This window comes from Hemicordylus capensis, chromosome 4 (genome assembly GCF_027244095.1).
Source record: "Hemicordylus capensis ecotype Gifberg chromosome 4, rHemCap1.1.pri, whole genome shotgun sequence".
Classification (NCBI taxonomy): domain Eukaryota; kingdom Metazoa; phylum Chordata; class Lepidosauria; order Squamata; family Cordylidae; genus Hemicordylus; species Hemicordylus capensis.
The window spans coordinates 116,267,027-116,282,686 of NC_069660.1; the positions used below are offsets into that span (position 1 = coordinate 116,267,027).

At 44.8% G+C, this 15,660-nt stretch overlaps 1 long non-coding RNA gene across 2 annotated transcripts in view; it reads right to left on the minus strand.

The window, feature by feature from the left end:
- LOC128352894 (uncharacterized) overlaps positions 1 to 11,147 on the minus strand; it is a 30,273-nt gene extending 19,126 nt beyond the window's left edge. For both annotated transcript variants that reach the window (XR_008320683.1, XR_008320684.1), the window contains exons 1-4: positions 10,814 to 11,147; positions 9,041 to 9,209; positions 4,939 to 4,995; positions 181 to 210 (exon numbers count right to left, since the gene is read on the minus strand). This is a non-coding gene — a long non-coding RNA (uncharacterized LOC128352894). The remainder of the gene's footprint in view (positions 1 to 180; positions 211 to 4,938; positions 4,996 to 9,040; positions 9,210 to 10,813) is intronic.
- Between the last annotated feature and the right edge of the window lie 4,513 nt (positions 11,148 to 15,660).

A 15,660-nucleotide genomic window follows, 5' to 3' on the forward strand; every position in this document is an offset into this window, starting at 1 on the left:
TGCTCACCAAAGGGACAACGCTCCTGCTTCTCCCCAATGAACTTTTGCTCTGCTCTTAACATTACCTTGCTTGTTACATCAGATTCTTCTTCCTCTGTTTCCTGAATGCTACTTTTCTCCAGAGGGATTGTTTTACACACACACACACACACACACACACACACACACACACACACTTACTTTCTGTGTCTAATTAAAGGACTCTGCCAGCTGCAAAACAGAAAGGTAAAATTACAGTTAAGTTTTACAGTCTGCATGCAAACATGTTCCAATGTTTGTTTACCAGCAGCTGAAAGAAATTTTGAAGGCAATGATCAAACAAGGAAAGCAACATTGTGCTTTTGTATGTGTAAGAGTGAGAGAAAAAGGCAGGCAGGCAGGCATACAGATACATTCCACACAGAAATGTCCTCTCCAGACGTTCAGAGAAAAAGGGCACACTGTTGAGTGCAGTGTCCCAAGAGAGCTCCAGCTTTCCAATCATGGAAATAATATTTTCACGCTTACAGTGTTTGTCTCTGCAGACAAATGCTGTAACTATGTTCCAGAGCTTCAGGCATGGTGGAAGCATGGCAATTTTTATAGTTGAAATATTACTTGGTTACATCACGCCTGGAGTTCTGGGTCTTAACTGAATGTTTCTTAGCAATGTGTGCTAGTGAAGGGCAGGCAGAAACTCAGTAGATTGAATTTCCCCAAGCATTTGGAGATTGGAACTTTACCCTTTGAAATTCTGGCTGCCAGGCAGCTGAAGTATAGGCAGGATATTGACAAGTGCTGCTTCCACCATTATATACCAGGGAAAGTTCCACCTGTTGAATGTCTGCCTGTCATACAACTGTTAAAAGTCCTGGGACTTCTCTGACCCTTACTAGGAACTCGACAGCCCCTTCCTCTTATGAGGTATAAGAGTGGAGAGTGCTAAAAGCCAAAGAGAAGCATCAAGGCTCTGAACTTTAAGGTAAAATGAAGCAAAACAAAGGAGGATGCCACTGACTGATTGAGGTAGTCACAGCTAAGAAGCTAGCTGAGGCCTATGTGATATAGGGGAACAGGCCTCAGAGACAGGAGTTAAACCATTCCAGTGTAATGGTTGACATTTATTTTCAAGACATTTCTCCTTTCCTGGGAGTTCTCCATACAACAGGCTTTACTGCGAGTTTTCTGAGAGGCTGTACTGTGAACTCAAGGTTATCCCAAAAACCCGATGCAAAAAGTGGATTTTTAAAGCCCAGATATAAATCGGGCTGCACTCTAACGTGCAGTGAGAAACCCGAATTGTGTGTGAAGTGCCCGCCCCCGATAGCTCGCAGGGACTTTGAGGTAAATCTCCCTGCCTGATATATGAACGCACCCCCTCCATTCTGGAGGAGATGCAAGCTAAAGTGCTTTAAAAGCCCTGTGCGAAAAACATCCAGATGTGAAGGAGCCAGTCCTGACAGAATTCCTTCCCAGCTGTTTCCAAGGCTAAAGACAAAAGGAGTGAGAGACTGAGCAGCTATTTTTTGCTCCCCTCCTTTCCAACACACTCACTCCCTTAAAAAAAAAAAAGGCGGGGGGGGGGAAGAGAAATCAAATAAAAATATTTTTGCCTATTCTGGCATGCCATATAAGAGGGCTGTTTGTTTTGTTTTGTTTCTGAAGGTCAAATTTTTGAATTATAAAGCCCACTCTGTCAATTTAAGTGTAGGAGCAAACCAGGAGGTTGTGTAGAAGAGATGTCATGATCAGCTCAACCAATAGGAGTGTTATTGCTCTGCCAGGGAAATGTGACTCTATAAACGGACTTTTAAAACAAACTACTTCACGAAGGATGCAGGGGTGGGGAATCACACTACCTCATGGTGAGCTACTTAGTGGAGTAATACTACTCACAATGCTGTATGAATTTTGGAGACATTCCAACCCCCCAGGAATTTTTGGTATTATATGTTTTCAATAATATTATTTTATATGGGCTGGTTCACACAAACACACTCCTCCCCCCAGATGTGATGAAGGGGCAGACAAGCTGAGAACACACTCACCCAAACATCATTGTGCTGGTTCATTTTAGGAATGTCCTTTAATCATGTGTGAGCAATTAATGGACATACCGAGAACACCTTGGCATGCCCTTGATGTCAGGGCAGGTGTGTTCTTGACACATCTGTCCCTTCATTGCATGTAGGGGACCATGTACATGTGAATTAGCATTACGATTTTAGTGGATTGCTGGTCTTGGTGTTGCCTGTCCTAAACCCATAGGATGAGGTGGGATAGAAATGTAAACAAAACCATAGGAGAACTTTCTACATCCCTTGGACCACAGCCACCAGAGCTTTTCTTGCATCCAAGCACAACATTAATAAGGAGGAGGTGTGAATTGTTGGACCGGGTCTCACGAGCTATGAGCATGGAGGGAGCCCTGGGTGTCCGGATTGGCCACCCACACGATTGCCGGCTCCGAGATGGAGCTGGCAGGGGCTGGGGAGCTCGGGGGCCCCAGTATGGGGCCCCCGGAAGCCCCAGTATGCCTTGTGCGAGTGCGCAGGGCATACTGAGGAGACCCCCGAGCTGGGAGGTGGCTTTTCGCCTCCCGGTTGGGGGTCTACTCATGAGTAGCCGCACTGCAGAGCCACGCCACGGAGTCACGCCGTGGCTACTCATGAGCAGATAGCCCAGGTTTGCGGAGCGCTTGCTCCGCAAACCTGGGCTAAGGGGCGGGCTAGAGGAGCGGGTTAGCCACTCCAGAACCACCAGGCTCGGCTGCGAGCCCGGTGGTTCTGACGATCAGCAAAAATAGGGCTAGCGGAGGCTAGCCCGATTTTTGCTGATTGTCAGAATAGCCCTGTTATGTTGCTCTGCTAATCAAATGGCTATGATTTAGGCATTGTCTTTCTCTAACTAGAAATAATTGTATTATGATTTTGGTCTATTATCTCATTCTGCCTCAATTTCTACATCAAAAAGGACCAGTGTTACTCTCGGGCACACAAACCCTATGCCGTTGGTTTTTCTCCCCTGCATTCAGCAAATGTGGTGGGGTTTGGGCGATGAACAGGGACTTATATTATTTGCCATTCTTTTCCCTATGCTGATGTGTTCACTGACCATTTTCCTAGGCCTGCATCCATTTAGCACTTGTCTAAAGAAAGCAGTATTAATACTGTTGGGCAGAGGCACTTTTGCCCCTGGACCTTGGGGATCTGGCCCATGGCTTCCTAGGTCTGGGGGGCCTCCAAAGGTTGGGGGGCTCCTGCAGCCACTTGCTGCACTGCCGCTGTCCCCACACCCGCCCACGTGCCTTTACAACAAAACAAAACAAAAACCCTCCCACTGTGCAGTGGTGACTCTAGCTGCGGGAGGGGGGGCAAAGAGGGGAGAGTTCCCCTAGGAGACGTTTACCTGGTGGGAGGGTGGGGCATGGTGGTGGCAGTTGCAGGGAAGGTGGGGTGGTGGGGAGGGGAGAGTTCCCCATTACCCTCCATCTGCATCCAGGATGGGAGGCAGCGAGCTCCGTCCAGCTCTGCTCTCTCCTCCCAAGTTACAGCCTCTCACCTCTCTGCTTCCTCCATGTGGAGGAAGGCTGCTAAGCAGAGAGCAGCCAGCCAGTGCTGCCTGAAATAACAGGCTGAGAGCTCGCTTGGGCTCTTGGCAGACTGGGCCTAGCCCCCTTTGCGCGTGACATCATGGCTGGAGGGAGAGAAAGGGGAAAATGTCCTCTCAGGCAGCCAACGCTGCCTGAAATAACAAATAGAGAGTTTGCCTGGGCTCTTAGCGGCAAGGGCGTGGGATGGGGGAGTTTGCTCTGGGCTCCTCTTTGGGGGCCCTTTTCATTGGCGGCCCGGGTTCTTTGAACCCGTTCACACAATGATGGCTATGCCCCTGCTTCTAAGTATGGGAGCCTGGAGTTCTCCAGGAGAGGGAACTGGCTGAATGCAGCAAGCTAGGAGGAGGACTCAGGTGACAATCTAACCTCCTCCCCTCGCTGTTCCTGAGGCTTACCTTTTTTTGGTGCTGACCTAGTCATTCTGGAGGCCAAGAAGGCCTAGGAGCCCACCTCGTCCACTGGGAGTCTGACACTCCCATAAAAACCTCAATGTGATCTGGTATTTCCATGGAAGTCCTGATTCATTCGCAGAGTGGACAGGAGAAGTTCGCAGTGCTTCTTCACCCTGCATAAAGAAGCTCTTGGCTTCTTTGGCTTTTGGTTAAAGAACTGGAGTAAGGATGGGAAGAATCATCCCCACAGAACCAACTGTTCACACTGGAGGTGTTCATACCTCCATCTACCGTATGTCAGGAGAGGCAGTTCTCATGTCACTTCTTCAGCATGCTATTTCATCCCTCCCCACAGCTGAAGGCATGTACTGATGGTCCATTTAATCCATTTCCTTAACAAGAACCGATTGCAAAGCTAGTGCCTGCCTGTCTATATTTTAAAAATACCAATAACAGCTGCACAGGGCTCCAGTCAGGCTCAAGACTGTGGTGAAAGACAGAGAAGCGTTAACTCTTAACTTTTGCTACTGCTGTGATTGCTATCCAGCTTCTGTTTCTGAAAGCGAAAGCCACTGGCATGATGGGAGCTTTTTCTCTTTGAAAAGAGCACCTGTGAGGGACCACACTCCAGATCAGGGTCTGTCTCGGGTGTTATTTTCAAGTGTGTGTGTGTGGGGGGGGAGGGGAGTCCTATTAGGGCCACTGACTGGCAGCTTCCTCAATGTCCTCCTTTACTCTTCCTCCTTGGGAAACAGAATCCACATTAGCACGATCAATTTTTTACATGGTCTGATGTGAAACTTCAGCTAATTCTCTATTTGTCCCTCTCCAAGTTTAATTTTCAGTGCTAGTATGCCTCTGAAACCAACATGAAATAAGAACTTGGGCAGTTGTCTCTTACATAATGAAACACATTAATTAATTCACTCTTTGCAGATTTCTAGTGGCAGTTACCCTTTTCATCTCTAGCAGCTATTCAGATTGCAGTAATGATGAAGCGTAGATCATGCCCTGTGGATGAACAGAAGAATATTATATACTTGAGAAGTTCAACTATGCCCATGACAATAAGGCCAGATGATCATACTGCTTCCACACAGTTTTCTCTCCTTATGAAATCCAGAAGGCACAGTCCGACAGAAAGTTCTATTGTGCAAGCCTCTCAGAGATTAATAGAGCTCTTCAAGACCACCATGGTGATACTATGTCTTGCCCAGCTTCCATGCATTTTTGTGGGGCTTGTGCAGGAGAACTTCCTGGTAATTTCTGCTCAGAGTAAATAGATCGGACTCTGAATTAATATATTCACACATTGACACAAAACAGCATTATTATTATTTTTTAAAAAGATGGTGCATACTAAATTATTTACCAGCCATTAAACTATACACAGTATTAACGTTCAAAGGTGGGGGGTAATGAAAACATTCATTAAAGCCCAACTAGACCATGCATCATCAGGTTATTCCAGTCCTAATGGGATATTTTTTTAGTAGGGGGTAAGATAATAAAACCACTCTGTATGCATATCTTTTCTAGTAGTCAAACACAATGTGATGAACACAGACACTCTGGTTTTCCATTTAGGCTCTGAAAAGAAAGACAAAGAAAATCAGCTGACATCTTATGCAGCTTTAGGGCATGTCATAACCAGCAGCTTTCAGATATTTTTCAGGACATGGTCCATTTTCAGCCCTCTCAGCATGTCAGCTTGTACCATTCTCTGGTGTGAGATTTACAGTGAGCTGTGCAAAAAGGAAAAGGTAAATAATGAACCAAATGACATTTACAATCATTTCACTGCTGTCTTGTAAAGAGGAAAGCTATTTCTTCAGCACTGGATAGCACATTTAACAGGGAGAAATGGATTGGCTTATATACAAGCCACTGCAAAGCTTTGCTCCACAAACCAGCTGTCACTGGCTGTTAGCTCTTTAAGGTTCGTCTTAGATTGGATGATTTTCACAATGTCCCCATTTCCTCTTTTTGTCCAGTCGGTATGGTGATCTACTACACAAAGAACACCTCATATGACACCTTCATCCATATGCTCAGTGGGCAGAGGACAGCATCTGTGCAAGGGGGTAAGAACACCCTTTATATGTGTGGAAAGAGTGGGAAAGCCGGGATGAAGGGCACATCAGCATCGGTCAGGGTTGGTACAGTGCCTACAGATTAAACACAACTGCACAGGGTTTGAGTCCCAAAACTCCACTAGCAGTTCTTCCCTTTGAGGGCAAAATTTGAGAGTGGGTGGTTAGAATGCCTTCCCTGAAGTATTCATGGGAGAGTATCTCCCTTCTGCAACCCTTGGATTTTATTTCCAAAGTAACTGAAATTTACACCAGTTTAATGTAATTGACTCCTTGCTGCTTCATGCATAAAATGAGGACCTTTTCCCAATTGGATTGTGGTTCTAAGGCTGGTAAAATGCCTTTCCACCATTGCAGCTACCACCACCACCATCACCACGACAAAGAATAAGACTTCTTACTGAAGTCCCTGTGTTATTTTTCACTTTTAACTTACTCTGAACATGCATTTGCAAAATTAAGGTAACCGTGGAGCAAACAGTAGGATTAATATTTCATTTTCCCCCATTGCATGTCCCCATAATCGGCAGTTGAGAAGTACATTGTTACCCCTGCTAACTGAGCAAAGAGACACCTTTTCAACTGGTGATTCTCTTATATTTAGCAGGGGGAGAGCAATCGGCACTATCTATCCCCAGCACAGCATCCCTCCAGTGGCTGTTGCTGGTATCTGCCTTATGTTATTTTTAGTTTGTGAGCCTTTTGTGGACAGAAGACCATCTTATTTATGTATTATTTATTTTTCTATGTAAACCGCTTTGAGAACTTTGGTTGAAGAAAGGTATATAAATATTCATAGTAGTAGTAGTGGTAGTAGTAGTAATACCAGTTTTATGGCTGCATGCACCCACTCCACCAGAAATCTGTTACCAGGTTTGCTCTGAAGTGTGGAAGTTACCACCTTTCATGACTATGCTTTGGCTTAATGTGGGGAATTTAATGCAGCTTAGTGTAAACCTGCATCGGGCCAAATTATACATTAAGGTACCGGGAAAGCTGACCACGGATAGGACACACCCGTGTTAGAGCACTCAGAAGGGCACAACAGAGAAGACTTGTTCTTTGAAAGTGAAGTTATGTTTTATCAAAGAGGAAAGATTTACAGCAAAGGCAACGGTGAATGCCTCAGCAAGGTTGCTGGTAATGGTCTCTTAAGGGGTTAATGCTCTGAGAATGGCATTGGATGGCCTCCAATATACATTTACAGGTTAGTGCTGAGGGACAGGGGATACAGGTGCAGGGACTAGGAAACAGGGGTGAGAAAGAGAGAAAGAAAAAGGGGATAGAGAGGGAGAAAGAAGGGGAGAGGCACTGGTCTATAGTTATTACTTACCTATCCCAGGCCTGGGACATGGATCCCAGGGGTTGCGATTGCAGGCTTCCTTCATTGAGATTTTTTATTCCCGGGGAGTTAAACAGGAGAAATTCTAGGTCAGAAGGCAAGGCAGCATGTCCAGCAAGGACTGAGCTCTGGCCTCCCGGTGCGGTGCTCCAAAGGAATTACTAGGGAAGGATAACAAATGCAAAAGGCAAGAATGCCCCGGGGCAAGAGACTGGAAAGAGGAACCCTTTCTCTGCCACCATCTCTAGTGATCCTGGGAGTGGAGTTGGAGGGAGGGAGAAGAAGGTGAGCAACAGACAGCATCTGTGCAAGAGGCTGTTTACTTAGTTGCACTGAAAGACCAAGAAAGCTGTGTTTCCTAAGTGTGTGCCATGTTCCTAAAGGGAATATAGCCTGAGCTGGGAGGGCCAAGAAGATGAAGGTAAGAGCAGAGCAGGAGGGGCTGGCTAACAAGTGTGTAGAAAGTAAAGTGCCTTTTACTTTTGGGTTGGCAGGACCCTGATGTTATGATACTTCAGCTCCAGAGATATCAGGCAGATCTGTGGCATCACTTAAATTAAGGTAGGGATAAAAGAACCCCCAGTACCCACCACTCCTGCCAAGAAAGATTCCATCTACCTTGGTTTCCCTGCTCTTTAATCCTGGGTTTATGGATGGCACTCTGTAGTTAACAGTAATACAAGAAACACACTCTGCAGTTAATGGTGGGGGGGAGGCACTCTGCACATGTGTTGGCACCCCTCCAGTATCCCCCCAAATAAGAGGTGCCACCTCATACTCCAAAGGTGTGCAGTATCAGAGAAAGAGAGGGGTCCTCAGTTCCCTGCCCCAGTATCCACCAAATCACAGCTGCAACCTCCTCATAAGTTAGTAGCAAGGTTGGATGAATCCCCCCATGTAGTTTCTCACCATAATGATTTTGTGGCCTATTAGTTGGCAGCAAAGAAGAAGGCAAAGAAAACCCAGCAGAATAAATTGCAATATATCAGCCCCAGACAAAACAGGAAGGCGATGTCATTATCACATCAGTCAACAAGGTACATTTTCAGTCTCCACTGTTGCTAGGCTAACCTTAAAGTATATTTTCTTGAAAACTATAAAATACAACAATGATTCTTGTTTCCAGGGGTGTAGCAAGGTTGGAGTGGGCCCAGCGACACGATTTTAAAATGAGCCCCCGCTCACTGAAGCTCAGCTCATGAAGTAAAGAAATCTTAAATGAGGCTGAATAGTGGTAACAAAAAGCAAGTCATTTAATGGTACTAGAGAAAGACATGCTGTTCTGGTAGCTCTAGGTCTTAACACCCACATCAATTTCGGAGGATTAATACGACTGAAGGAAGCCCGGGCAGGTGCGCAGCTGGGGGAGTCAGTCACGTGACTTGCCTCTGCCCCCCCAAGGCAGTGGGCCCCCAGACAACTGTCTCCCCTTGCCCTATTATAGTTACGCCTCCGCTTGTTTCACTACCTACTGATTATGTGATTGAATGCAATTATGGGACTGGTACAGAAATCTGAGAGTTAGGAAGAATCTCCATTGCATCTGTACAGTGCTTTCTCAAAATGTTGCCTAGTATTGTGTCAAGCAGAAATTCAACAGTTGCAGCAGATTCTCAAATACCTTTTGTGATCTTCCTCTCTCCATTCAGACCAATGTCAATAGTCTGTCATTATATCACATAATTCAACGAAGAGCAGGCTAGTGTTGGAATGCAGAGTTTCAGCTGATTCATGTTTTCCTGCTGCATTCTGGCCACTCTTGTTTCATGGCTTTCCCTCCAAAGGGTCATCTGTTCGAATAGAGTTTGTTTCATAGTGAAGTTTGGTTTTCAAATTAAACCAAGGAAAGGCAAGGGATCATAGGGCTAGCTTATAACTAAGCTTATTTTCTTTGGTTAGAACTTGGAGTCTTATGTGAGGGAAGACAAATTAGAAAACTGAACTTATAAACAAAAAAATCAATACTACAGAAGGTGTCCGCCACCAGAAAATGAAGATTAAATGAAAAAGAGGTAAGGATGACAAGAGAGAGACTGAAAGCGCCAAAGAAAGCAAATGTGCTCAATTGTCTGGGTTAAATTAGGTCAGAATTTTAATGCTTCAGAAAACTGTGAGCACAAATATAACTTCAGCGAGAGATTTAAGTCTGGAAGTAAAAGCACCAGAGGAAGGATATAAAATAAATCCACAGTTTTGAATACTAAGGAAACAAAGAGCAGGTGAAGAGATTTTACTGCAAGTAATTTGGTAAATTATTAAAGCAAATCACCCCAGCCACACATTTTGTAAAAATGGTCTCTCTATCAAAGCTGAGACAACAAAACATGTCTCCAGTTAGCTTTTATAAATCCTCATCCAAGCACTGAACTGTAAATTGGTCTGCATATGAATACTCATTTCTGTTCTAACCACATGATTATGAATGGCGCTTTCAAAATAGTTGTGGGAAATGCTGAAAGCCTATAAAATGTGTACATTTGCACCTGTGCTTGAGGTCTCCGAAATTCAAATATATGCTGTAGAAAACCAGGCAGTGCAGGGCAGAAACAGGATTCCTGGAAGCTCTCTCTTTTTTTTAATTTTGCAAAATGTTCATTGCAACTCTTTATATAAAACTCTACAAACCCTTCCATGTTATTATCCTTCATAACGCTCATTTAATTAGGCAGGTTATTATATTTAATGTAGTATTCACAGCGCAGCATCAATCCCCCTATTTTGTTTGGCTTTGTGGCTCATAGTATTTTGTTTGCCAAATCAAATATTGACAAAGGGAATATTGTTATTTGAAATAAAATTTCTAACTTAGACAAGCTGTAATCAAGGTCACTTCAGTTTTTGCTTTCATGTCTTAAACTTAATTTTGAGCTCTGTTATTTTACCTCACTTTATCAAGAACTGAATGGTTTAATCCACTCACATGTTTATATAAATAGGTTCTGAAGTTCAAAAGCCTGATTATTTTGCCAAACTGCTTCATGGTATAAATAAATTAAAATTTCAGCAGTATGAATGTATGAGATAAATTAAGAGAAATTATTTTGATGCTAGGGTAAAGGCCTTGTAAAATTAAAATCCCCAAGTGTGCTAATTTCCTTTAGATACTTTCTGCAGCTAAAATGCAGATGAATTTCCCCTGAAAGTTCCTGATGTTGAATAGTACCTTGCATATCAATGTTGCTATAACCAATATTGTGATAAACAGCTTGTGGACTACATCCACTACAGATCCCCATAGAGGGACTTACAAGACAGCCTCCTGACCAATTTGGGATTTAGACTATCTACTGAGCGAGATTGTTGCAGAGACAAAAACCGGGGAAGCTTCCATTTGCAGGGAGAAAATTGTGCAAACCTGAATCTGTGCAAGACCTGGGAAAGGTGGAAAACATACCTGAGGTTCCTGCATTCCAAATGAGGTTAAATTTCCATTTTGGAACAACGAAAGTCCCAGGACAGCCACATCTTGGTAGACCATGAAACCCCACCCCAAATTGCAGCCAGAATAACTCTGGAGTCATTTAAGTGGATTTTACAAACTTTGAACAAGTTTTCCACATCTGCAGCCCCTGAATTTTATCTCTTAGCTGGGGCACACCTAGGTATTTTTGATGCCCGGACCTGAGGCTGAAGGGCTTCAGCCCCCACCCCCAACAAGGCCCCCAGCTGCGAGGCCCCTTATTTTTTAAAAAAATACCTCTTGGGCCCCACAGCTGATCCAGCACCACCACTTCCTCGCTGGAGCTGCCTGCCCCATGCTCCGTGCACCACCACTATTTCCCCTTCTTCACCACCAGAGGGGGAGCAGAGCAGAGCAGGCCATGCCTCCCCTGGCGGCAGGAGGGGTGGGCACAGGTGGGCCTCCTTGGCCTGTGCAGATTGGCCTTCTTGGCCTGCACATGTGTGCAGTTGGAGCATGGAGTGTATGGGCTGGGCAGCAGCAGCAGGGCATTGGGATCTGAGGAGGCCCCCCAGAGCATTTCGGAGGCAAGAAGGCACGGACAAGTGTGTTTCTATGTGGACAAGCTGTCCTACATGTTAGATTCCTGAAAACAGGTGGGCAGATAGGGGCAGAACTTCTTTTTTGGAGGGCTGTTTGCCCCCTTATCCTACTCGTGGAGCAGTGGTGGCACCAGAAAGAAAAAGTTGAGGAGGAGCACCGAAGGGGCAAAGTGCATTTATAGGAGGGTAAGCTTATGTTCCACATATTAGATTTCTGAAATAAAAATGGGGGCTGGGAGAGGGGGGAAGCCACATGTTTAGGAGAACACTTGTGCACTCATACTCCCCTTCTGGAGCCACCCTTGTTCTGGAGACACTCTTGCTTGTTACTTCCTTGAAATGCTGCCTGGCCAAATAGCCCTTCTTGCCTCTCTAAGGCTCATGTGAGGCCAGATGCTGTGTTCCTCTGAACAAAGGCATTGAAACCCCAAGCCAAATCAGTAAGTAGTCACCAAGCTGAATCACTGGAAACACCAAAACATGCAACTAATGATTTTAAAAAACGCACTTCTGAGGTAATCTTTAAAATGAAATCGATGAAGAGATTCTGAACAACTTTAGTATTCAACTTTAGATAATGTATGGTTGAAAGGGAATATGAATATCAATTCATTGATCTTGCAATTAATATAGATTTGACGCTAGGTTTCTCAGGGCAAGGGAGGCAATGAGCTATGCTGGAAACTGGTCATGAGACAAAAGGGCTGCTTTAAATGCATTTGCACATGAATGACTTAATTTGGAATGTGGCCAAGTCATTGCTTGTAGACCTGCCCTGCCTTACTTCCTGAGTCATCTCGCCAGCTAGCAGGATGGCTATGGCTAGCCTCAAATGTTCAAAAACCATGTCTCAGCTCTTTAATCATGAGAAAGTTTTAGAAACCAGACAAACAAACACAAATTAACATAATGTATGGTTCCTATTATTTGCATTCCTGTTATTTATCCTTTCAAACAAAACTTCTGTCATTATTAAAGCTTACTCTTCCCTTCAAAGCTCGAGAGCTTGGTTCATTAAAAAAAAATAAAAATGAAAGTGGAGTTTCTTATGCTGTGGCTCCAAAAATGTTTCTTCCAATACTTGTATGTGCCCACTAACCATACATCAGGACTGTGAAGCAAGGTGAGCCTGTACAGGAACATGGGCTCTTCCAGTGGTTTTCTCTGGTACCACCTCCTCATTGTAGCTTACCAAAATCAGCTTATTCGAATCGTTCATGTATTGGAAAAGTGCATGTGTTTGTTGAAAAGCAGAATATCAATATTTGCAGTAGCAATAGGCAATTGTGCTCAAGGTTCTATGTGCCTTTTGTGCCATCATGAGTAATGGGTATTCAAGTGTTTCCTTCTTCATGCTCCCTCTCCTCTTCAAGCTATTTACCTGGCAACTTGGGTCTTACCATGCTATTAAGAGAAGACTGAAGTTGGAATAGGGGCTGTGGAACATTGAATGCAATTCCCCCAAATGGGAAAAATAGACCTCTGGCATTTCTTTAATGAAGAGTGTTCCACAAAAATTGAGCTCAAGGCCTGCCTCTTGATAGTATACGGATCCTTTTAAACAATAAATTGATAAACATTTTGAACTTATTAGGTAATATAAGGGCAAATTACTAGGTGTTTATCGGTGCTACACAGATAGCTTTGAAAGGTACAGATCACCATCCAGGGTGCTTCTGCATTAAAATGGTAACATACAGACTAGCCCTAAGTGCAACAAAACAATCTGCCTGTGTATTCCAGTGGCATAAATCTGCTTCCTTTCTTGGGAGTGGTGGTGGGGGTGGGATGAGGTTTTCCAAATGAGTGTATTAATAGCCTTGATGAGGGTATTAAACACACAATCAATAATATAGGAGTGGAGTGTTTTATTTCCATAGTTATCACAGTGTAATGTAGCTTTCCATGGAAAACTGGTCACAAAGGTGCTCAATCAGTCATAGAGGTGGCTTGGCAAATTTTATAAAAGCTTCTTGATCACACAGGGAAGGATAGCATAGACTGTCTCCATTTCAGTCAATTCAAGTGATGACATTATAGTCTTTAAGGTTCCTTCTGTCCAAAGAATGTCTTTGACTTTACATAAATATAACTTCCATGTGTGTGTTTGTCTGTCTGTCTCCTTCAGTAACAGTGATGTAGTTATGGCTATTGGCCAACTGTTCCTTTAATTAGCAAATTACTACTTGGGCAGATGACAGCCCAGGATGATTCTTGCTGTTTCTTCAATGATAGCTGATGATTAGGAGATATATGGAAATATCTCTTGAGCCATCAGAGAGATTTCGGTATATTTGAGAGATTTGAGGACCTGTGTATGAAGAAACAGCACTTTTGAAGAGAGTGGGAGATAGAAGCAGAGTGAGTGTATATGTAAGTTGGAAGCATCTTGGTAGTGTGGGGCTAGTTATCATGCTTTGGGGTGTGCATGGAGCCATTTTTTGTGGTTCAGTTTGAATTAGTTTGGTTGCTGAACCAGATTGAATTGGTTCTCCATAATGCCCCCCCCCCGCACCTAGGGACACCAAAGCGAGTTGGGTAGTAGGCCACAATGGGTGATACATACCACTCAACCCACAAAGCAATTGGGCAATTTGGCAATTTTTAATGCATTTTTAAATTTTATCTCAGTCAATAGGTCAATGACCTGTAATGACCCTAAGGCAACATTTTAAAATTCATTAAAAATTGCCTGGTTGTTTTGTGGGTTGGGTGGTAGGTAGCACTCATCATGCCCTACCATCCAGCCCATTTCGATGTCCCTAGGCGCTACCTGTGAGAAATAATGGGGCAGTTTGAATTCCCCATTATTCCCTATGGGTGAAACAGTGTTCTCCCACACCAGTGAAAGACAGTACATCAAAAGGCAATCTAACACAGAACATCCAACATGGTGCAAAACACAGCCCAAAAAAAGAATCACCAAGTCTGACCCAGAATCTACAAGTCACAGAGCCAGGTGCACAAGTCATTGGCACAAGTTATGACTCTAGCCCATTGCAACAGCAGCAGCACCCTTTGCAAGCATAGGAAGAACTTCAACTTGGAACAACTCTTCAGCCACATTTGACTGAGTACACATCATTTGGCCTTGCAATGCAGAATAATCCATAATGCAGATGCAGGCAGGGCACAGCAGACCACCAGAGAGCAACATCAACTTCAGCTACATTCTAAGAATTGTAGTGTACCTTGCAATGTCAATGCAGAATCAGACTGAAAAGCTGAGCCACCAGAGAGTGAAGCACAAGTCTAGACATAGAGCTTAGGGATGTGCGAACTGGCTCGAGGTCGAGCCAGTTTGCCATCGAACTGGGCTAGTTTATGGCTTGCCCTCGAGCCAAACTGGGCCTGGTTCAGTTTGACTCGACCTTGAGCCAACCCCCCCAGACAAGCTCGGGGGCTCTACAACAAATTTTTTTAAAAAAGAAAACTTACTGCCAGGTCCAGCGGCCTCTGGGGGGTGCTGCTGCAGGTGTGTGTGTCTCCAACAGTTCCCACTCCCCCTTCTGGCCTCCCCCCAGGTTTTTTAGGGCGGTGTTGGCCCATTTTCAGGCCTTTTCAGGCCTCTCCCTGCTCACGGAGAGCATTTTGAAGGCTGCCGCATGTGCACACTGGACATTTGCGCGCCTGGGTCCTGAGAGAGAGAGAGAGAGAGAGAGAGAGCGAGAGAGAGAGAGAGAGAGAGAGCTGTCTGGATAATGAGTTGGCCTCAGAAATTGCCCGGGCCCCAGTTATACTTCTCTGAAAAAAGGTTAGCAGAAACAAACAGTAACTTAACACATACAAAATCAAACCTCCTCCTGTATGTACCACCATGGTCTCCAATTGGTGCTGCTGGGCCTCAGGTCACCAGTCCACCATCATCCTGGACCTGGTGGTGGTGGTGGTGGTGTGTGTGTGTGTGCATGTCTGCATGTGTCAGCAGCACTAAGGGGCAGACTGTGACACATCTGTGGGCTGGCCAGGTTTGCAGCGGGTGGTGTTGACCATGAGTCACTCACCCTCCACGTCCAGCTCAGGATTGCCCAGCAGGGGGAGGTTGGCCTTGAGGAACATCCAAGCACGAGAAATAGGGTGTCACCATGTCCCTGGCCATGGAGAACACCCTCTCGCTCTGGATGCTGGTTAGCGGGCATGAGATGAGCAGTCTGGTAACTGCCACCAAATCTGGCCAGACTTGGTGAGGTGTGCTCAAAACTGGCTTGGCTCTGTCTCCGGGTTGCCACTGGCTCTTGC